Raw genomic sequence first — 23,891 nt, forward strand, 5'->3', positions numbered from 1 at the left:
GATCCATTATGGTGAGCAGTGGTGGGACTTAGGAAAGGAAGCTAATTAGGAAAATTGGGAGAGAGAAAATATGTTTGGGGGTCAACCTCACTGTCAGTTTTTTTGCTTCAAGATTTCTAGTTTTTCCTTAATCATACAGAGACGCAGAGAGACATCAGGTTAATGAGTGAGTTGCATGAGGAACTGTATCCAATAATCAGATGAAACGCGAGAAGTGTGGTTAAGTGGATGGAAACCACTTTCTCTGAGAGGAACAAATGCAGACTTTCAGAGTGTTAATTAGATAGTCAATAATGTGTACAGCAAGTCAGCAGTGCAAATGTGAAATTAAATATACAGCTTTCCACATCAAAAAACACAGTTTCTTTCCTCTCCTGAAATCATTGTCTGAAATTACATGCGAATTCCAGCTGCTGTCTAATTGGACCTCCTGATTTAAGTACACAGTGAAGTGAGTAATGTGAGCATTATTGAGTTTCCATTTATTTCTCAAAGTAAAATAAATGGATTTGAGCTGTGAGTTCAAGTATGTATTTGTACATTGTGTTCTCTCTTTTCTTATTTTACTGTGCTCAGTAGCAGCTATCCTTCTATTGCAAGATGGCAGTATAACCTTTAGCATCGGCTGCCAATTGAATCACTAGGAACTGATGAGAAAATTGTTTCAGAATTTACCCAATTTGTACCTTCCAGATCCAAACATGGGCTTGATCACAATGGTCAAAGTCCATCCATTTCTGAACCTGCGATGTGATTCATGGAACAAAAATTGCATTTGTCGTATGCTTAGATTCGAAAAATGTGCATGGAAAAATTGGTCCATTTGTAAACTATGTGGAAATACACCACAATTAATGAGAAAATTGCATACATTTCATAAATATGCACAATTGGTGTATACCTTTGATAAAATGCTCACATTTCCATAAGAACAGGAAAAAAAACCAGTCTGCAATCTGTACAGACATGAAATTTGGAGAAATTCAGCAAGTTTGAGTCTTGGTATAAATTACTTTGGTTGATAAAGGGGACACAGGACCTCTCTTTGTTCTAACCTTTCACTTGGACTTGTACCAATACTGGGAAAAAACAAACAACCAAACCAATACTGGGGGGTGGGGGGGGGGAACCTTCTAGCTGCATTTACTTGAAGCCATAGGTGTTTATCTCTGAATAAAACAAGCATGAGAAATTCCATTTCCAGCTTTTACTGGAAAGAGACTGATTAAACTGATCATAAATAGAAAAGCCTAGTCGATATTGTATACATTCCATTTGAGATCTAAGCACGCATAATTCTGTGAGAAATTGGATATGTCAGAGCAGGTTAATTTATGGAGGTGTCTGAGAAAATAAACACTGACCTTATTTTTTGCAGGAGAAGTGTGTGAGATCTTTATATCTGTGAAACCTTACCTCTGCTAGGTTAATTGGGCCTTTTAAGTTTGCATGAGAAACAATCATGTTAGAATGTCTATGGAAAGTGACCATATAATACAAGATGAGCATCTTATAAAAAATCCCTCTGGGTGTGTGAAAACAGAACATGAATACTGAAGTATTCTATATTAGCATTCATCCCTATCCTTGTAGGGACACTCTCACCATAATTACCTACAGGTATGGATGGGAGGCTATTTGGTTCATGTCATTTCTAGAAAAGCTTTCATTTTTAATTATTTTCAGTTGCCCAAGTTATCATGATTTATTTATTCAATTAATGCCCCACCTTTCTGGCCAACTCCCATCCCCACTCAAGGTGGCTAACAACAGATTCCAGATCAATAAAGTCTTAATCAAAATACATTAAAACCCCAAACACATTAAAATACAATCATAAAATAACTAAACAGCACCGACAATTCTATCAACCTATTTAGCAACAGTGCCAGAGGGCTCCTTGAATACCCTCTGCTTGTGGGTAGAACGATCGTGCAGAAGGTGCCAATCCAGAAGACACCAGGTTAAAACCTTTTTATTTACCCAATATTTTTAAATTTAAACATTTTAATCAGATTTCATTCTTTCTCAGTTGTATTTTTTCTTGCTCTTGTATTTATTGTATATTTATCACACTGCAAGCCATCCAGAGACGATTCATCTGGGATGGGATAAAAATATCCTAATAAATAAATAAAATATATAAATCCAGCCTTCTTCAGCAGGAAGCTCCAGAGCCTGAATTGAGCCTCCAGGAAGGTCTCTGTTGTGTCCCCACTAAAAAGTACCCATTGGTGGTGTCTGTACAAGCTGCTACCCCTTGTCAAGACGCACCCCCACAGCTTAGTCTAGCAATGGAAATATGCTGTCCAGCTCAGCATGTAAATTAAGCCAAGGTGTATGGTTCCAAGCCATGAGTAATAATATAAAAAAGTTCTCTTTCAACAAGAGGTGTATTTCTCAAAGACTGCTTTTATGAATGGCTTTGAAAATGCATGTGATTGTGTGCTTGTCATTCAGAACCTCTATTGTTTGCCTGTGCACTAACAGCACCGGCTGAATGAATTACAGGAACAGCACCTGTTCCTGAGAGTTTAACATTCTCAACCCCACCCCCTACCCCCACTGCAGTGCACGGAGAACTCAAGCATATCATTCTACTGGGAAACAAAAGCTCCATGTTGATTGATTACTTTTCATGGTGTATGTATTAAGGGAGTGTTACTGGTTCCTGACCATTAATTTTGTTTTTGCTTGAAAACAGAATTTTGTTTAGGGCTGCTCTGGCTCACATGTGGAACTTGGGATTGGGCAGCATTATAATCAAGGCTGTAATGGAAACTTGGTGAAATCTGGAGACCAGTGTCTTTCAGATTTCCAAATTCTGCATTCCGTGTTACATTGTTATCTATAATAATGTAAGAAGATGCGTGTCTGTCTATCCATCCATTCACTCCATCATGCTGAGACTGTGAAACCTAGACCTGTGAAACCTAAGGTAACCCAGAGGTGTGTGCTTTGAGGTTGTTTTGTTTTTAAACTCAACTAGCAGCAGAGAATGAGGTGGTTAGATGGAGTCACTGAAGCAGTCAGTGTGAGCCTGAGTGGACTCTGGGGGAAGGCCTGGAGGAATGTTGTCCATGGGGTCACAATGGGTCGGACATGACTTCGCGACTAACAACAACAGCAACAATTCTAATTTTAATGAGTACACATGGATAAAGACTCCACTAGCATTTTCAGCAATTGAGGCAGTTATCCCAAACTAGCATAAAGCCTGACATTCCAAACAGATGGAAGCAAGAGGTCATTAACGGGCTGAGTTAAATGCCTGCTCCTTGATGTGGGACAGCTCCCCGAGGGTAATGGAGTGGATACACCCATCCTTCGGACGGCTATGAGGATGCACCATGGCAGTAGCCATGCTTAGGGGTGCCAGTGAGTATGTCTTGAGTCAAATGGGGCAGGGACACTATTTCCAGCTCTGACAGTTGTGCATGTTTGCTTGAAGAGTCTGTAGTATCAAACTAAGGGCTATTGAAACACACATGAAGCCAGGTCTGTTCACTAGTAATGCAATAAAAGTTACTGTATTTTTCGCTGTATAAGACGCGCCTGACCATAAGACGCACCTAGTTTTTAGAGGAGGAAAACAAGAAAAAAAATATTCTGAATCAAATGGGCACATAATCACAGGCACATTCCCCATCACTTCCCCGTGGGCTGCACATCTGACAGACTTACTGCACACACACATTCGCTCTATAAGACGCACAGACATTTCCCCTTACTTTTGAGGGGGAAAAAAGTGCATCTTATAGAGCAAAAAATACGGTACATTATTTTAAACTAGAATACTTTTATGAATGCTACTCAGGACTGAACTTGCAAATGCTTTACTTAGTCTTTTGAAGTTATTAAAATTGGATGGCCAGATCTGTGATATTTGATCTGGGTAAGGATTTTAATATTATCAAGTTCCATAGGCTTGTGTGGTCATGATTTTGGTAGGCAGAGTGCAGTATTAACTCAATAGAGAGGGCTAATAGGTTTAGTAAATATTAAGCCTATTTCTTTTGGCCTCCAGGGAAATTACTTAAGTAGTTTAATTTCAAAACTGCAGCTATTTGATATTGGTTGGCTTATGCTATTTTTCCTTATTAAAATTATTTTCAATAATTCACGGAGATATCACATTTATTAGATAAACATTAATAAAAACATTTTGAAAAGTCAGGCATGTCCGGGACTAATTTCCCCTTTATTTCTCTTTTATTGATTTTTCTGTTGCATTCTGCAGAGAAGAAAAGGGAAACAGCTTTGAACAATGCACATGATCTGAGAATCTTGAACCAGATACTTTGCGGGGGGGGGGGGGACCATTAATTTTGAGTGGCTTACTCTGGAATGGCCGCTTCGAGGGCAGTCGCCTTTCTTGCCTAGGAAAACAATTTCCAATTTTGAGAGTAGGTTCAGTGTTAAGAAAGGCATTATATTCTTCACCAATCAAATGTGATTTTTTTTTTTTTTGGTGAAGACAGCTACTTTTCCTGCATCTTCTGAAGGACATTCCATGACCTACATTTCAGCCCCATCCTCTGGACAGCATAGAAATGTTCTAATAATAATAGTAATAATAATAATAATAATACTCAATTTGGCCTTTGTCTTTCAGATGGCAGAGAAATAAAATAATAAAGAAACCATTTGACTCTGTCCTGAGGGAGGAGTACCTTGCTTTCTCCAGATGGAACTCTAGGGAAGCATGCCAAGGAACCTTGAAGGATGGGTAGTCCTCCCAGATCTTACAGCCTTGTAAGGTTGGCAGAGGCCCAGCAGGAAGGCTGCACCAGCCGGCTCAGGTCTAGTGGGCCTTTGGAGGCAAACGGAGAGTCCACAGCCAGGACTGCTTCCTCCATCAACCCACACCATGGCCTGGACCATGAGGCCTTAGCACTGCGGGGCCAGTTTGCTCTGTACTCCATCCCACTGACCCAGGGCCTGGAAATGCCACTGTTACTTGGCCACTGGGATCGCCATATGACCTTGCCGTGTTGAGAGGGTACCAGTTGGGCCAGTGAATCCTACTAAGGGATGGCATTGCCTTTTTATACCTTGCATAGTGCAGGGGCACACAATTATGTGACCCATGCCCCCCAGTTATTCAGTCCTCAGAGTGCCACCCATTCCCCCCCACAGCTCATCTGAAGACCACTTTTCCAGTATTTCCATTAGCACTGCGAGGCAGTGATCAAAATGCATTAAAGCACCTAGTTGGGGGAGAAAATATATTTACAGATGCATAACTTGGGATTAAAATAAGTTAATAACTATGTTCACAAATGCACTTATTAATGTGGGTTTAAAACATTACAGTTGGACACAAGGAGGTGATGCCTGTAAGAGAGACCACACATGGAAATGACATGGCAGGCATGTCATGAGCAGGACTGGCTGGAGCGGGGGATCAGACTAGGTGGGCTGGGAGGCCCCTTCCGACTCACTCAGTTTCTATGTTTCTAAATGCGATATGACTGCTCCAGAATCTTTAATACTGAAGATAATAAATAAGATGTATTCTTCTAGTTTTATGCATAACAGCAGTGAGTACAGACGCTTTTTTCTAAGTTGTGTATATTGCACAGAATTGGGAGACAGGAGTCCTTGAGTACAAATTGGATATTAAGCCAAGAAAATCCTACCAGCCAGTAACTTAACAGCAACTGCTGGAATTCCTTCTTCTACCCAGATATTAATGTCACTCTTTTCTATTGCATCTAGTTATCCCTGTTAAAGCAGGAATAGATAACATGGGGCTGTATCCAGATTTAGTCATACTTAGAGACTCATTGAAACTTAGTGATGACTAACATAAATCCCACTGAGTTCAATGGGTCTACTCAATGTCTGTCTGGATCCAGCCTATAATGCTGTGTTTGTTTAACAGGGCAATGCACTGATCCTCAATTCAACCTGAGTTCCAATTCAGCACTTCAGAAAACAGCCCACTTGTGCCTGGTTTGATTCTGAAGCCTCTTCTTTGACTTCCCAAGCCAGGTTTGGAATTTTGAGGCTTCATGTTTTCCACTGGGTATCAGAGGGGATGTTCAAAACTGGCTACAATGTTTTTTTCTCTTTGTCAGCCCAGGATGATGGCTGTAGGCACAGTAGCCTCTGCCAAGTGCTTATGGCTCCCAAACAGCAGTCTTGGCATTTCGAGGGTATCCCAGAGAAAGTGCAGTCCTCCCCCTGTGATCTTTGTGGACCATCATCTTTTATATCTTTTATCTTTTATCTTTTTATTTATTTTATATTGTTAATTTTATATTGTTATTTTTGTATTTTATTGTGTTTGTAAGCCGCCCCGAGGCTTCGGCAAGGGGCGGCATAGAAATGTTCTAATAATAGTAATAATAATAATCATTCTAAAAATGACAGATGGCATAGAGGTGCTCCTAAACAGCAATGTTTCAGTGTAGTGATTCCTGTGATTGGGTGGGCCAGTTCCCCTTTCTTCTTCCCTGGTTTACTGAGCACGGTATATGAAAGGGAAGCTATAGGTTAATGTGCACACATTCTGGCAAACCTCAAGGGCACCCATGAGAGACTGACCATTTTGGCCGGATGGACAGCTCAGGGTCTGAGAATTAGATGTGTGCGGGGGATTTGGCCTATCTTGGCAGGCCTGACTCTGTTAATTAGATGATTGTTGAAATGGACTCAGTTCCAGCTACGGTCCAAGGCCCTGGGTACCTGCCTGTGCCTGCTGGGAGAGATTAGTTCAAGGGTAGCTGAGGAGCCCAGTCAACTTGCCCGTGGCAATGAGGAGGAGCAGCACATCTCGAGGGAGCAGAGTTAGAGAAGAGGAGTCTATTGGATGGGACCGCCAGCCTTCGGAGGAGGTGGATCTGATAGTCTGTTGTAACAGACATAGAATAGCCCAGTTGGGATGTCTGAGGGAGGGACCACAGGTGGGCCTGTTTCCACAGTGCTCCTTCCTCCAGGGACAGATGCAGAAGGATTCATGAGGACAGCTTTTGGTGAAGAAGGTTCGACATTTCACTCAGAGACTTACATGTAAAATAAAGACATTTGGCAAAGAAGCTCTGGTGGGACTGTTACTGCTGGGAGGCAGAAACTTGGCTCGCAACACCTAGTGTTTTCTCCAGGTAAGACATTTACAAAGTTTCAGAAGGATAGGTGCAGGGAGTAGAGGAGTTGTGATAGCTGAGAATCAATTTAAGGCTTTTTTTCCCATAGTGAAACCTGGCGCCATTGGAAGAATGGATACATGGTGTTCCCATCCTTGCTCTGCTCAAAGCACAAACATTGAGAGTCCCTGATAGGATGTGCCCCAGGATCATAATCAGTGTTTTAAACAAACAAAACCAAAAGATGCTATTTGGAGAGGAGACAGATTGTCTACTTCTCCAAGCATGAGCTCTGGAGGTTGCAGAGGAAATTCTGTTTCATCTCAGGAAGTACCAGAAATGGGCCCAGTGCATAGCCTTACTATTCAGCACAAGTATTTTAAAAATTTAACAATAATAGGAGATTTCTAATCTAAAAATGTTGGATTTGCAACTGTGCAATTCAAGTAGGAAAAGGTAGGATTTTCTTTTCCACATTAAACTGGTGATTGACACCTTCAACCTGAAGACATTCACTTCAATATGTGTCTAATTAGATTTTATAGAAGTAACTTCACAGTAAATGTGCTCAGGTCTGTAGCTTAAATACACTCACAGCTGAATTTTCATATGCAGACGTTGAGGATTCTGCGGTTGGAGGGGACAGTGGCTGGAAATGTGGAAGCACAGTTCTCAGCTCTGTATGTGTGCCCATGTGTTGGATGCCTATGTTGGGTTCCTGTGTGTTATTTGTGCAACATTGGCTCTCGTGTGTGTGATATATATATATGCGTGCCATTAAGCAGCCTTGGAATACAGACTTGCTTTATGAGCAAAGGTTAATTAGAGCCTGAAGGAAGCCTGGGGCAGAAAAGCACAGATGCAATAACTGCTGAAATGAGGTCTGCTGGCCAATTTCTCTGATTATATAGCTGTTAAATTAAATGTGAGTCCAGGAGAACTTCTCCTTACCCTCACTGGGCCATGGATCATCCAAAAGTCAATGTTCTGCTAGAGATGCATCTGCATGACCCAATGCACAATTCAATCCCCAGCTCCCATTTGGTAGTATTTCAGTTCCTGTAGTTCAGACAGGCAGATTGAATTATTTAAAGGTGATGACTTCCATGCCAAACTCATTATGGGGGGCTACGTGTACTCTGAGGCCGCTGCCAAATTCCGTCCTTGCACAGTATGATCTTAGAATTGCAGGATGCAGGGCTTATTCCAGTGTGCAGCTGAACACATGATGTGCCATTGTAAGTACTGGCAATGGCCCCATGCGGTGGTGGCAGGTTCACCAGTTTCTTGTGCCGCTGAAAATGGTGCTTGGGATAAACCAACTCTGCATCAAGCTCTTCTCAGCAGTGAGCAGCAAGGGAATGTGAATGGGATGGGACAGAGCACTGCACTGGGCATTCCAGCAGGCGGTGACAGAAGGATCTGTAGGGACAGCCAGTTCCTTTATAGCTGAAAACCAGTAGATAATCTAGAGGGGTTCAGACAAGAATATAGAATTAAATGGGGAAGGTGGTGCTGGATGGATAAGAGACAGCTCCAGGATATCTATTCTTTCAAGATGATACCTTGCCCTAGCCAGGGAGGAGTTTTTGCTTAATTCTGTTAAGAATTTTCCAGAATCCCCCCCCCCACCAAATGATCAGAATTCCTCTGATCATTTGGTTCTCAGCTTTTATGCAGATTCCTCCACCTACTCCTGTTTCAAAGCACTTGCTCTTGTACTTTTAGCTGAGGATGTAGAGGGGAAGAACCACAGGTCAGTTGCAGAGCCCTTGCTTTGCAAGAGAAGGCCCAAGGTTCAATCTCTGGCGATAAAAAGTATCAGTTCAAAGCCACTGCCAGCCAAAGTAGTTAATGCTGAGTCCAATGGAAAAATTGATGGCCTGGTGTTAGGTAACTTCTTGCATTCCTAGCAACTGTGTGACATTAACAAAGCAGAGTTAAGCATTGATATGAAGGTACTATTTTATATGTGTGCACTTACTAGTATCACTTCATTTCTTGAGGCATGGGTTATGAAGCCCAGACGATTTGTTGCTCTAAATATTTATCCTGCATTTTCTTGGTTAGCAGGATTTGGGAATAAATTTGTTTCATTCGCATTTTAATGTGGACATACCTAAGTTCACAGTTTCAGACCAAATATCTTTTGGAATTTGTAGTTTTTCAGTCTTTGAGTGTCTACGGAAATGTCATAAAATGCCTCAAAATGCACTATTTTGGGGAAATTGCTTGCAAAAATGTGCATATTTGAAAAAATGCATGCAAAAGTGCATATACTGGGAGAAATGCAAACAAAAATGCATTTGAGTTTTCATGCAAGCAATTGCATGAAAGAAGTATCCTTCAAAGTTCAGGAAGGACTGAATTTAACATGGGAAAATGAGAAACCAAGAAGAGCTAAAACAGAAAGTTACATCTGTCCATCCTTTTTCCAAGTGGTACCCTGGACTACTTACATTCTGTTTCTGCTACCTTTTGTTTTAAGAAGTGTGTGTGTGTAGGGAGATACACACATACATGCACGCATGAGCGCACACACATATAGACATAAAAGCTTTGTTATTTCCATCATTCTATCTCCAACATAAACTCCCTTAGGCCAGATTTTCTTACTGTGTCCCTGGGCACAGGAATTAGATCGCTTTGACTGAAATGGTCTTCTCTAAACAGATGGTGAATATCCCCCACCCCCACTGGGGTCATGGTTAAGGTGCTCTGGAAAATCTGCATCAACACAGGCTGCGGAATGTCTCTGCGAATGCTGTTCTGCACTTAAATCCTCTCTATTTTTCCTCACTACTCCATGGAAAATGCGTTCAGTCAGAAGAACAATCTAAAAAGAAAAACAAAACTCTTTCCAATAAATGAAAACAATGTTATCATAGGTAACTGCTTATAGTAACCAGATGGAGAAAGAGTGATGGGAAAAGCAGTGCCACACACACACACACACACACACACACACACACACACACTTCTTGTACTGTTTTTGCCATCATCCTTCTATGTACAGTTAGGATGCTTAAATTTAACTGAATCAGGTTGCTCTCTTGTCATTGCAGTAGTAATTAGTTAATCCAGCACCACAATGTCTCTGCGTTATTAGCAACTGTTTTGTGAATGGCCAGTCTTAGTGATGGAACTGCCACTTGGTGTGCTTTCTACACTTCATTTCTTCCTGACCACACTGCTTATTTCTATCCTGCTCCCATGTAGCACCAGTCCAGGCATTGGCCAGAGACTGACTTTCCTTAATTCAGGAAGGCTGCTGCATCATGCATCTTCAGACCACGCCTTGGCACTATCTCCTCTTAATCTCGAATTGAATTACCAGGCTTTGCATGATAGGCAAAGCTAGTTATTGGTTAAATTCCAGCATTATATAGGTGCTGGAAGATGCAGATAACATAGAAATTCATTAAAAAGATGCCCAACTTTTCTTTAACAGCAGAACTGTTTGTTTCTGGAAATGTTATGTGGTGAAATGAAAGGCACAATGAGCAATGGCTCCCATCTATTACAATGATCTCCTTTTTTATGCTTCTGCATGCATTTGTTTTTATCTGAGAAGGATTTATTGATTTACTAGGAAAAGGACTTGGCTTTGTGCCAGTTGGAATAGCCTTAAGTTTGATAGGTGTCACCAAAGCCTAGAAGCAAAGTGACACAGCTGTGACAGAAGGAACTGTCATGTATGCGTGCTGGGGTCCTTAATTTCCCTTTACTCCTTCCAGCTACAGCCCTTGTATCACATCTTATAGTCCAGGAGCAGCTTTTGGTGAAAGGGTAGTGCAAAGGACTGTGATGAAAAGGAGAAGTCAAGAAAGCCCTTCTGCTGGTTAGTGGAGGAGATCTGTCGCAAGACAGTGGAGTGCTTTATCACCTGACCATAGGAAGTTGAATGTAATGCTATGCACTGGTACTCTTTGGGAGATGCACGTGTGTCTGCATTGATAGACACAAAAAGGATCGATACAACTACTGGTATTTGGGGGGTGTCCTTGGGGCATAGCTGCAGGGAATGTCATGGCAACTACCTACTCTTCACGCTGTGACTATACTGGAGAGTTACTGGGTCTATGAGCAACATCCAGAGGCGGTGTGCTAACAGGATGGCCTGCTAGCATAATGGGAAAGTAGTGGTCCCTGTAGAAATCGGGGGCAGGAATGGAGCAGATCAGAGGTATGGGTTAGACCAGCAGAGCTCACAGCTTTGCTGAGTTTTCCCATTCCAGAAACAAGCATTTCTGCTCATTTAGGAAGCACTTCCTCTTGTTCCTCTAGTGCTTGGTTCTGCAGGCACAATGAAACTAGGGAGGCGTAGTAACAGTACTGGATACAGCCTTGTGGGTTGAAGCCACAGTGCATCTGTTTGGCAAGCCTAAGAACTATGCATCATATTCCCCTTAGTGCTAAATTCCACAAGGTTTCCCCTTTTTTCCTTTAAATGGCCCAAGTATGATCCTATGAAATGTCAACCTGTCAGGGGCTTTCACTGGTGTTGTTGAGTTGCCAAATCACACTGATTAGATAGAGCCTTTCTGAAAAGCTTTAAAACATTATAAAACACAAATAAACCATCACCAGGTTTCTTCCAGAACCACAGAACAGAATCCCAAGTGCAGACCACACGTGAGCTCTGCTTCAGGTTATTCTAATTCTCTGCCTGTCAACAAATTATGCTCGATATGCCAAGATTTATAACAGTGCCCTACTGTTCGTCAACATGAAGCACTCTGGAGAATGAAATTAAATTTATACAGGTCACCAGAGTCAAAAAGTTTGTTTTTGTGTAAACAGAATTGTGTGTGAATTCTATGTGAGCAATATTCTAATGATTGCCAGGAGCTTTTCGGTTATGCTTGCAATTTCTTGAAAGACAGAATGGGAAAATTAAAAGTAGCTAACTGAAAATTTTTTTAGTTGTATGAGGGCCTACATAGATTCGCTGTTAAGCTTCCTACACTAAGTGAAGGGGCTGCATTCGGTTTACCAAGCCACATGTAGCAGCCGCAGGAAACAGGCTTTTAGGCTGTGGGATTTCACCAGGGTTGATCACCACTTTCTGCCCAAGCTGAACTCACACTTTCAGCCAAAATAGATCAAGGTCAGTATTGGCAGTGCCCTCGCCCAGGTAATGACGACAGTGTAACATGCACATAAACCTAGCACATGTAGTACACAGGCTGGTAGAGAAGATATTCACATGTACAATCTGTCCCAACATTGTGATTTGATTTCTAGGGAAGAAGACTCATTGGGAGAATGGATTGTATGACAGGGCAGTGCAAAATTTGGAGTAGCCTTTTTTAAGATAGAAAGAGAAGGTGTTGTTTTTCTTACCATGAAGCTGCAATTTCTAGGAGGACTAGAACCAAAATCTCAAGCAGCTTATCATATTAGAGAAATTGAAACTGTTCAGTTCTTAGAGCTCATCCTCTTACTGAATAGATGCATGTTGCCTGCCTTTATTTGTGCAAGGACAAGGATGGCTTCCTTGAGAGCACTGTAGGAGGCCTGTAGGCAAGAAAATCCCAGGATCGATTTCCGGGATTGGAACAAGCCTCACTTTTCTTCTCATTGAAAACAGAGCTCAAGAAGCTCAAGTCTAGGAGCCAGATCCAGTGCTCCTGGGTTTCTCAGAAGATCACACCCTTTCCCCTGTCCCTTCTCCCAGCAACCTATATAGTTGCATGGTTTCCTAACTTCTTTGCGGTTGCCAGTGTGGCGTGGTGGTCAGAGTTTTGAACTGGGGACCTGGATCCCTGCTTGGCCAGGAAACTCACTGCCTGGCTTTGGTCTAGCACAGACTCACAGCCTGTCCTATTTCACAAATTGATTGGTATGAGGATAAAATGGAGTAGAAAAGAACCTTCTAAGCCGCCTTGGGCTCCTTGCAAGGGAAAGGAAGATAGGACATAAATGCAGTTTAATCATTTTCATCCTATTCCTCCCACTGCCAGTTCTGTAGCAGTCTTTCTTCTTACTTTTAAAAGTATGGTGATGGAATCTCATATTATTTTAATGTAAAATATTTACCTTTCCTACAACCAAATGGTGCCCATTCCCAAGTACATGTGCTTATTGTCAAGGCAGCAGACGCAAAGTCCTGAAGTCATGATGAGCTATGGTTTGAATGAGCTTAAAATGTGAAACTGCACAAGCTCAGATTTTCTTTTTAAAAATCAGAGCTGGAAAACAGTTGCTGTGGTTTGCTGTAACATCCATGAATTGTGAAGCATGGAATGGTGTGCATGTAGAGAAGAGAAGTGTTAGTTGTGTGGTTTATAGCAGAAGTCATGTGCATGGGTAAAGGGGAGGCTCATAAGACCATTAAGTCCAAGGCCTGAAATTCTAGCTGTACCCCTGGTAAGAAGCAGCCTCTCTGTCATTTGCATAATATTGCTTCTTGTCTCACGGGGAAGGTGCTAGGAGGGAGCATTTGTGACTCACTTGGGAACCACTGCAAATTCTTTGACAATTACCTGCTTACAGTTTGGGAAATAGACAAAGAAGCTAATCCTTCACTAGGACATGCCCTCATTTTTCTGGGACTGGGACTGATGCAATTGTAACAAACTAGCCCATTCTCCCCAGAGATTTAGCTAGTGAACCATACGCAAATGGCATCTCAAGGAGCAGAGCTAATTGCTTACAGTCCAAAAGGGAAAGTTTGTTTGCTCAGCAATCGATTGCAGGGAGGAAAGTAAGAATGCATATCCTTAATTCCTTCCCCAGCTGGTTTGTCCCTTTACATTAGCAATTGCCTCATCGCTGAAAGAGAGGACAGTATTTTCTGAATTAAATAAATTCAGCCCAGTCAGGGGTGTGGTCAGGTCCCAGTTTGGCATTGACCTCTGCCACTCCAGTTGCCCATTCTGCTTCCCTCATGCTCTATAAATACTGGCTTTCCTTCCCTATCTTACAGCAGTTGTTCTTATCAGCTCGCTTGTGAGCTGCTGCAAGGTCTCAGAAGTAGCCTGCAGTAGGTTTCCTCCAATTTTCCCCTCTTACAGGCTGCTGTACCTTTAAGAGTGCAATTCCATCCATCAATGATGTATTTGGAAGCACAGGTGCTCATCATATCCATGCCCCTAGGCAGGTCCCCACAAGAGGGTCCAAAACTACAGGCAGCTTTGTTGGTCCAGTTCAACAAACCACTTCTAGCTCCACAAAGATCAGGTCTTATATATACAGCGAAATGATCCTAATTGCCTGATCAAGGGTAAGCCACTCACAAGGACCAGGAATGGCTCATTGATTCCCTTTCCACATCCAGGCTCAATTTGGATTGTGAGTGCTTACCATTAAAGCTTTGGCCTGGAACCAAGAGATGGATCGGAGCATCTTTTCCCATTGCAATCTGCCCAAGACATTTCTGTGTCCTCAAGCATTTTATACTGTAAATGGTATAATGTATTTCAAGCCCCTGGAAGTGGCCATGATCTTCCATTTTTGCTAGGACATTTTGCTTTGCCACCGTGTTTATCTTGTTTTTGTATTGTACTCAATGGTGTCATTTCACTAACCCATTTCTACTCCTTGTGGAAAACCTGGTTTTATTATTATTTAAGGAGCTTTTCCAGTAGCTGACCAGACAAATGCTTTGGCTCACCCATCTGTGTCCCAAGAGTTCCATAGCAGGAGTATAAACATGCTGGAAATAGATTACATGGTTCTGCCTTGGAAAACTTCCTATTCACAGACACCCCTGTGTTAAAGTGCACTGCAAGCAACATAGCCTGCTGCCACTTAACCATTCAAATAGTCGCCCCTGCTCTTCTATGTCCATCCTAATAGTGGGAGAAATGCTGCTCCATGCTCACTTTCTGCTGCAGTTGTGGAAGTCAAATAAGACCCTATTTTCCCCAGGGAGCTGTGTGTGTTAAAGTCAGATTAGTCATGATGCTAAACATGTAACATGCAGATAAAAGTTAGAGATTTATTTACTGCAGTGTAATCATGCACAGCCCTAAGTCAGATCAGGACCAACCCTCCTTACCACCACCACCAAATTGTCCTGCCCATAACAAGTATGTTCACAACAAAAACCTTTCAGGAGGGTAATCTCCCTTTTTTCCCCCTCAATGCCACCTCCATGGGAGGGAATTTTGGGGGAAACTGAGGATCAAGGAGGAAGGTTTAATCTCCCACTGATGCACAGTGGTCCCAGTCAGGGCCACATGCTCTTACATGAGATTAAATAAAAAGCTACACTTCAGCTATACAATCGGTATAATTAAAGAGTCTCAACTACTGGGTAATATAGAAATGTAATAAATAAAATTTATACTTTGGCTTCCAGGATTGAGAATGAGGATTTCCAGGTCCTGAAATGTCTCTTCTTTAAATGGCTGAAGACTGCTGTTGGAACAAACTTACAGTAGCACAAAGATTTGTCCTGACTTGGGGTAGGGTGTGCAGGCACTGGGAATTCAGCTCTTCTGAGATTAGTGGAATTCCTGCCCAGTTTCAATGTGACGATCAGAATTGAGGCAACTTGGATAGCAGTAAGTCAGCATCAGTGCAAGGCTAAGACACTGGAATCTGGACTGGCAGTGCTGAATTATGAAACTACACTGGATTTTAACCTGCCTATCAGATTAATCATACATCCCTAACTTGGGTGGGGTGTGAAACATTCTCTCCTATTTTGTGGATTTTGAAGGGTGACTTTCAAGAGCAAGGGGGGGACTCACCTGGGTTGCTGCTAACTGCCACTTTTAATTTCCCAGAATGCTCAGAAACAAACATCATCCTGGGGCATTAAAAATGGCAGAACAATACCATATGAGCTTCATGGTCCTCCCCGCCACCCCAACATTTATCCAGATATAGCTGAAAGCAGTCTTTTACTTACATAGCCTGCAAATGCAACTGTGAATGGGGAATATTTTTGCTTGGCTCTACAGCTTATTGGTCTACTGGTTCTCTAGGCCACCTGCCTTGTCCACTTCTTGTCACCAACAGGACAAGCTGCAGCTGTCAAAATTCCCTCTCACACTCTCCTATTAAAAGCAGCAATGGCTAACCTCCTTTGGATCAGGTTACCTGACCCAGCAGTCAGAGACAGGGTTGCCAGATTTTCCACCAATCCCATGGCTGTGCCCTCACACATAGCACCACCACCTGCTCTTCCTGTCTGTACTCCGTAGAGCTTCATTTCTGCATGTCAGACTGCTCTTCCAGCAGAACAGAGCAGGTTGGGGTATTTTTAGTCAGTTGGCAATCCTGGTTGGAGAACCTACAGACAGATGAGGTGACAACCAGGAGAGGACCATGATGAACAGCGCAGAGAGCTTTGGGTATTGGGTTGCATGTGCAGTGGATTAAACAGCTGAACCACTGGGCTGGTTGATCGAAAGGTTGACAGTTCCAGTCAGCACATGGAGTGAGCTGTGCTTCGTCCCAGCCCCTGCCAACCTTGCAGTTCGAAACATACAAATGCAAGTAGATAAAAAGGTACCACTTCGGTAAACAGCGTTCCGTGCACCTTGGTGTTTAGTCATGCTGGCCACATGACCACGGAGACTGTCTGTGGCCAAACGCTGGCTCCCTCGGCTAGGAAACGGAGATGAGCACCGCCCCCTAGAGTCAGGCATGACTGGACTTAATGTCAAGGGGAAACCTTTACCTTTAGTAATTTAATAAGCAAACAAACATGGCAGAGAGTAAAGGCATGATATGGCAGGAGGTTCAGGCAGAGAGGATATACAGGCAGGCAAGGTGGATGGTGGAGGAACAGCCGCTGTGTGCTCCCTCACTGCCTTGAGGAATTTCTTGAGAACTGCTGCTGACTACCATTTTTAATTCCCCAGAATGTCCTGGGCCAAACTACCAGTAGCAGCATTCTGGGGCCTTGAAAATGGCAGCTGGGAAGAACTTCCTGGGATACTTGAGTGAAGGCCAAGTATCTGCATTGCTACATACAATAATAGGCCATTCATCCCAGCCATGACCTCACAGTGGATCTAATGCTCTCTTTCTGCTCATCTCTTCTGCCCCTGCCTTTCTACTTCCCTTCTCTCTTCCGTTACTTGTATTTCTTGGTGGAGTTTCACAGTTCTAGCATGGTGCTTGAATGCAGTTAGGAGGGGGCAGGAAGTGTGAATCCTACTCATGCTTATCAAAGTGACAGTTTGGTCACATTGACATAACCTGATGCATGCAGACACAGGAAAAAGAAACATGCACATTAGATGCAAGACATTAGGAAAGGCCTGACTCACATGGTTGAATTTTACGTAGCACAGAGTGACATCAGAGCAGATGTACATATTGGGTTGATTCCCATGGGTGATGAAACAGCTGAAATTCCACAGATGCCACACAAGAGAAAAGTGCCCACCTTTGATGAGAGCCTCTGTCCCTCCACTGAAAGATGGGAAGATTTAAAGGACTGTTCCGGTTTGTTTCTTGGCTACCCCAGATACTGTTCCCAGTTCTGTTTTCACAACTGGGAGCCTCTTTAGAAGTGAGGTGCCTTTGAGGTGTAGATTCAGCTGAAGGTATGACATGCATGAATCTGCCTGTGTCCCTTCCTTCCCCATTTACAATTTTAAAAACTTTCAGTTCTGTTTATGAATAAATTTTCAGATTTTTCTAAGTTCATAGCAAACAGAAAACTGAATAAAACTGGTATCCATTTATATCAAATTTGGTAAATATCCTTCTTCCCAGCACAGAAAGGATCATATTGTATCTGTATCCCAGGTGTAAGTGTTAAAAATGAAGAGCTCATCAGAAAAAAGCTAGAAAATATAAATCAGCATCACTAATATGGTCAGATACAGGTGGCTTCAAAGCCAAACTTGTAAACTTGAAACACCCCGAGTTCTCTGCTCTAATGGGCAAGGCTGTTCTGCTTCCTTCTCCATTCATACTTCTTTGATTTCAAATTCTTCCTCTCCCATTTATGGAGGTATTTACTGATTTGGTAAGTTATCAAAAATAAAGCAGCCAAAATTCTCACCATGCACTGCTTGAGGAATGTATAGTAGTAACGTTTATTGTGAGCATTCATAGAGTTAATACCAAAGCACAAATATGGCAATGTATTGTATTGTACGGTATTGTTAAATCATCCCGAGGCTTCGGTAAGGGACAGTCTAGAAAAGTTTTAAATAAATAAATTTGCAATTAAAACATTTAGATAAAACAATTGAGTTTTAATACTTTAACTTAATTTGCACTGAAATATAAAAAGAAATATATTTTTTATATTTCTGCAACCCTTCCACTCATACAGGATAAATCACCTTTTAAGCAAAACAGGACCATATATTTGGGAGACATCCCAGAGTAGTTCTTAGAAATCAGCCTATCTCTACTGTCCCTATACAAGTTCTGATACAAAGGAAAATGATCAACAGACTCTATTACTCCAGTTCTGCACAAACACAGATGTTCATTAATTGGGATCTTGTTAAACAAACTGCTTAACAGTACAAAGGGCACCATGCAAAAATGAGCAAGTGTAAAGCTGCTCTTTATTTGGAAACAATTACTCCCTGCAGATTTGAAACTCTACCAACTCCATATTGTAGATTGATTAAGGATGGTGGTGAAGATGCAGGGGAGACAAGATCTATCAGCTGCAGTTCTTAAATCTAAATCTATTAATCTACGTATTAACAGAAAATTGTGTCTTATTTAAACCACAGTTGCCTGGGATCTCAGGAGAGAACCCAGCTTAAGAACCCCCTTTTCTGCCTCCTACTTGGGGAAGCCACACTCTTAGAATCCAGGACAGAACTGGACACCCAGTCTACTTCTCCAGATGGCTTTTCCTCCAATGGCCTTTGGCCAGGCTTGGGGGACCTGGCCCACCAAGCAGGTGCCACCTGGCCCACATCTGGCTTCTTAGTCTTTCTGTTCCTTAAACTTTGGAACTGCTAGGAACTGCAGAAGTGAGAAGGATGTTTTCAGTGGAGGTGTCCTAGCCTGGCTAACTGGTGTAAACCAGGTGTTGATAATGTGTAGATAAGTGGGGGAAAGACAGAAGAAGAAAATAATTTCTCTTTTAGAAGGATGGATTCCTTCCCTTTCCTTACTTGAAAAAGGATTTGTAAAAGATTTCAGGAAAAAAATCAGGGAAATAGACACTTAAGGCTCATTTCTCTTGCTGGGAACGAGAAGTGCTCAAGAATGTCACAAAGGAATTTAGTACTTGCCAGGGACAATAATATTCAGCTCATGACCATGTAGTATTTGGAGTCTCATGACCTGGCAGTTTCTGCATTTCCTCCCAAACTGAACCACAACTGTTAATGGGGGAAGAAAGACACATACAAAATATAACCATAACTTTCTTCATCCCTTAGAGAAAATTACTGCTGGAATGGAACATTATAAAACAGCCTTCCTCAAGCTGGTGCCCTGCAGAATTTTTGGACCATAAATTCCAGAATTTATGACCATTGCTCACAGTATAGCTGAAGTTCAAAAGATTGAAGTCCAAAACATCTGGAAGGTGCCAGGTTGGGGAAGCCTATTATAAAGCATGCCAAATAAAAGGAATGGGGAATGACATCCATAAACATTGTCTTTAGTTCTTACTAAAATGCTTCATTTAAAAACACACAGGAAAGCTGCTGAGTTTCCATCTTCATAAGATGGAAACTCTTCACTGATCTAATTTGAGGGAGGTGGGCAACTGCATCAGGCCTTTCAGACTGGAAGCTCTTAATTTTTGGCATCCCCCTCCTGCCAATGAAAGCTAGTAAGAACATAAGAGCTCTGGTCAATCAGGCCAGGACTCCATATAGCCGAGCATTCTTTTCACCCACTGGCCAACTAATTGCCCGTGGGGAACCCACCACCAGGACATGGGTACAACATCTCCCTCCCACCCATGATTCCCAGCAACTGGTGTACATGGGCATGCTGCTTCTGATACCAGGGCAGTATACAACTGTCAAATCTAGTACTGGACTCCCAGCTGGCAAAACCAGTGAGCCTGATCCAGGAGCCTCTGAAAGGCATTGAAGAACTTTGCATCAAGTGGATCCAAAACACACCAGTTTGGAGCTGCTGTTGGAGAGAAAACTACCAGTGGTAGATTTCTGCTTGTAGAGCTTTCCAGGGACCCATCAAGTGCCACTGAAATGGACATCCATTTCATCCTGAACCACCTCAGACTGCAGCCTTGAGGGGGTTAGGGTTCTGCTTATTGAGTGATCCTGTGTATGTTTAGCTGGAGGTTAGCCCACTGAGATTAATGGAATTTATTTCCAAGATTCTCCTGGAGCTTCAACCTCTCTTTCTGACTTTACTGTGATTCTACAGGTGTAAATCCCTGACTTGACTGCATTACATTATATTGATATCCCACCCTTTTTCCTTGCAAGGAACCTAAGGCAGCTAGTATTTGTTGTTGAGAATGAAACAATTGCCAGAAACAAAAATAAGCAACATACTGTATCAAAATTCTATCCACCGAATGCCATTACTTTCAATAGAAGAGAATTAGGTATGTACTAGTCTTTCGTATTGAATTAAGTGGGGCCTCAAAATAGAGTTAGGACTATAGTTCTTTCATTCTCCATACTCGATGGTGCCATCAGGGGCCCCAGTCAGAAGGTAGGAAAGGTCCCCCAAATGCATCTGGGGATGCAGAGATTCCTGGTGCTTGAACGCACCCCTGCAGCTCTTGTGAACATGCGTATCCAGCATCAATAGTGCATCAGTAGTTCAATGCTTGTGAACTATTTGCATGAACAATTGCTTGTGCATATGAGCTAGGGGAGAACCATCATCAGAAGGAGTTTGTGCAGTGTCGGCAAATAACAGCTGCTGGGCCAGCTTGACACCCTGAAACATGGACTGTCCACACCAGTGGGACATTGCACAGCAGCTGTGCCAGCACTATTTTAGGAGTGTTTCTCGGGTCTGGAGTCTAGCTGTTGACAGGCTGCCATAGACACTGGGTCTGATGAGGGTGGCTGTGATGGCCAGCTGGCTTCCGCCTCTCCCCTGACCCCATGAACCCAGTGCCAATCACAGTACCCAGAATGCAGGCTGCCACAGAGAGGGTGATATTCCTTCCAGGTTAAGGATTAGAGCCTGACTCAGCCTGGGGTTGAAGTCAATACCTGCTAATAAGCAAACTCTTGAATGTTCTGCCCCTGCCCATAGAAATAAGTTCTTTTGGTTTTTCTGTGGACCTCTTGTGTGCTATTGAGTAACCAAGGAAGGAACAAACTCATCTGTGGGAGCAATCTCAGAGGAGGAGGAGAAAGGTGGCCACGAAGGAAAAATAGCTAGATCTTGACCCTAGTCGGGGTCATGACTCTAGTCAGCAGATGATGTAGGGCCAAAGACTGGTAGTGAGAGGGGGGTGCTGGTGTGATTGTGAGGAATGGGAAGAGGAGTCAGAGTGTAAGAGGAGAAGCGTCTTCTGAGAGTCCTGGCAAGCAGATACCTGAGGGTAATATAATATAAAGACCTGAGTGCATGGCTTCTGTATCAAGGCCTGGCCCAACAGGCATCCTACTGAGTCTGTTGGGGCTGAAGTGGGTATGGAACAGGTAAGTGGTGGCAGCATTTATGCATTGCCAAAAAAACGCAACACTGAAAAATCTCCAGGGACACTGCTTTGCATTTGCCTATACACATTTGTATGTATAGGCAAAAAATTGGAAATAATTTAAACAGAAATGCCGTACTTCTCATCATTGTGGAGAAGACTGACCAGGTGACTGGACAGCCCATCAGATAGAGCCCATCATGAAATGGAGGACTGCCCTTTGCCTAGAAGGGCACCTGGCTGGCTCTGATGGGGCCAAGGGTCAGATGTAAGAGACATGGCTGTGAAGAACTGGAGGTCAGGTCTGCAGTCAGATGGGAACCAAGGGACAGAAGCGTCTTGGAACAGGGTAAAGACAAAAGGCCAGACTGGCATGGCAAGGTGGGTGGGTCTGTGTTACTACCCAGCAGGAAAACTGGCAGCCCAGAAGGAAGAATGTTATGGGACCTCATGACTCCTCACTGGGCTGCAGGATCAGCAGAGCACCTTCAGGCTGCCAGAACTCACAGCAGTAGTTCAGCCTGGAGGGCATCCTTGCCCTGTGGGGTCAGAGTTGACTCATTAAAGAGCCAGAGCACTAGAGGTGCTGTAAGAGGTAAGGTGCAGAAGGCTGGATACCTGATGCCTTTGTTGGACTCCTTAGCTGAAGTAGCTGTATCCAGTACCTGCAGTTGTATTGCCTGTTTTAAGTGGATTATCTACATATCCCCCCCACACACACATCTGTTTGTCCAATCAGCAACAGATAAAAGATTCTATAACCCAGCAGGTTTTTTGCAGATTTGTGACTTTTCCCTGAAGGGATTTGTGTCCATTAAACAGTCACAAGATTACAATGGTACATAAATATTGCAATTTTATTCCTGACAAATATAATCCCATTCTAGACTTGTTCATATTTTGTTGTAGCTATTACTTGCAACTTGGAGCATTGTCAGAGGAGATCATCTAAAGCATGGATAAATAGACATGCTTAGCAGACATTGCAAGCATTTTCTGTTTAGATATGCTAACTCAGTATGATGATGATGTAAATCCACAGTTAGCCATACCTAGAAGACACATGGATATAATGAAACTTGAGTTAGTCATGACCAACTTGTCCTGTTGGTTTTAATAAGTCTACTCTGAGTGTGGCTAACTCTGGATCCAACCCAACTGGTTTTACCACCACACCTCCTTTCCCCTGCAACTGTGAGAACAACCAGAAGACCCACCCGTGTGCTGTAGCGGTTAAGAGTGCTAGGCTGGGACTCAGGAGATCTGGGTTCTAGTTCCATTCAGCCATGGCACTCACTTTGGATCGGGGGTTTTGTTGTGGGGATAAAACAGGGAGGAGGAGGAGGAGGAGGATTATGTAAGCTGTCTTGAGTTCCTTGCAAGGAAAAAAGCCATGCTATAAACATATGCTAATCAATAAATAATAAACAGGACCTGGTACTTCCTAAAGGACCTGACAAGATGAGCACTACTCATCATTTCCAGAACGGGGCAGATTAACAGAGCTCCCTTTGGCTAGCTGTGTTGATGTGCCCCAATTTGGAAACAAGCATTGCTGCTCATTGCTGATTGGTTCTTGAGGCTGATTGTTTTGGGTGGGTTCTGCTAGTGATGGTGATGGGGACTAATGGATGCTGCCTAATGTATTTTGATTTTTGTTAAGACAATAATGCAATCTAATCAATCTAATCTACAATTGCTTATGGATAAAAAAAGATGAGGCAGCTACAATAGACTCAATTTCCCAGATAGTTAATATTTTCCAATATATTAAAGTGAGGCTCCAAATATTACTGTTATATATAATTTCTGTCCCACATTTTTGCTCTTGGAAGGAGTCCAATACAGTGTATATAGCTCCATTTTATGCTCACAACCACAACCTCTGAGATAGGTTAGGCCAAGAGTGAGAAACGGACCTTACCCAATGTCATCAAGTGAGCTTCATGGACAAGTGAGGACCAGAACCCGAATTTCTCTGGACCCTAGTCCAACAGTTTCACCTCCATACCAGCTCTCAAATATCATGAAAAGTACTGGTTTACTCTGAAGTTAAACTGATCAATGTGTTCATTTCTGAACCTAACTCTAACCCTGTGTTGTATTTCTGTTTAAATTATTTCTAAATTAATACTGATATATTTGCATAGGTAAATACTATGCAAATTGGTGCCCTCTATGTTTAACTGAAGCATTTTGTCTCATTTGGCAATTCCTGAATGGGTGCCCAAGATGAAGTATATGCTGGTAACTTGGCAGTAATAGGTATT

The 23,891-nt window shown here is 42.6% G+C and overlaps 1 protein-coding gene across 1 annotated transcript in view; it reads left to right on the top strand.

The window, feature by feature from the left end:
* Positions 1-23,891, top strand: part of ATP8A2 (ATPase phospholipid transporting 8A2) — a 433,576-nt gene that overhangs the window by 134,286 nt on the left and 275,399 nt on the right. The window lies entirely within an intron of this gene.

This window comes from Varanus komodoensis, unplaced genomic scaffold, assembly GCF_004798865.1.
Source record: "Varanus komodoensis strain SLA01 unplaced genomic scaffold, ASM479886v1 scaffold4, whole genome shotgun sequence".
NCBI lineage: Eukaryota > Metazoa > Chordata > Lepidosauria > Squamata > Varanidae > Varanus > Varanus komodoensis.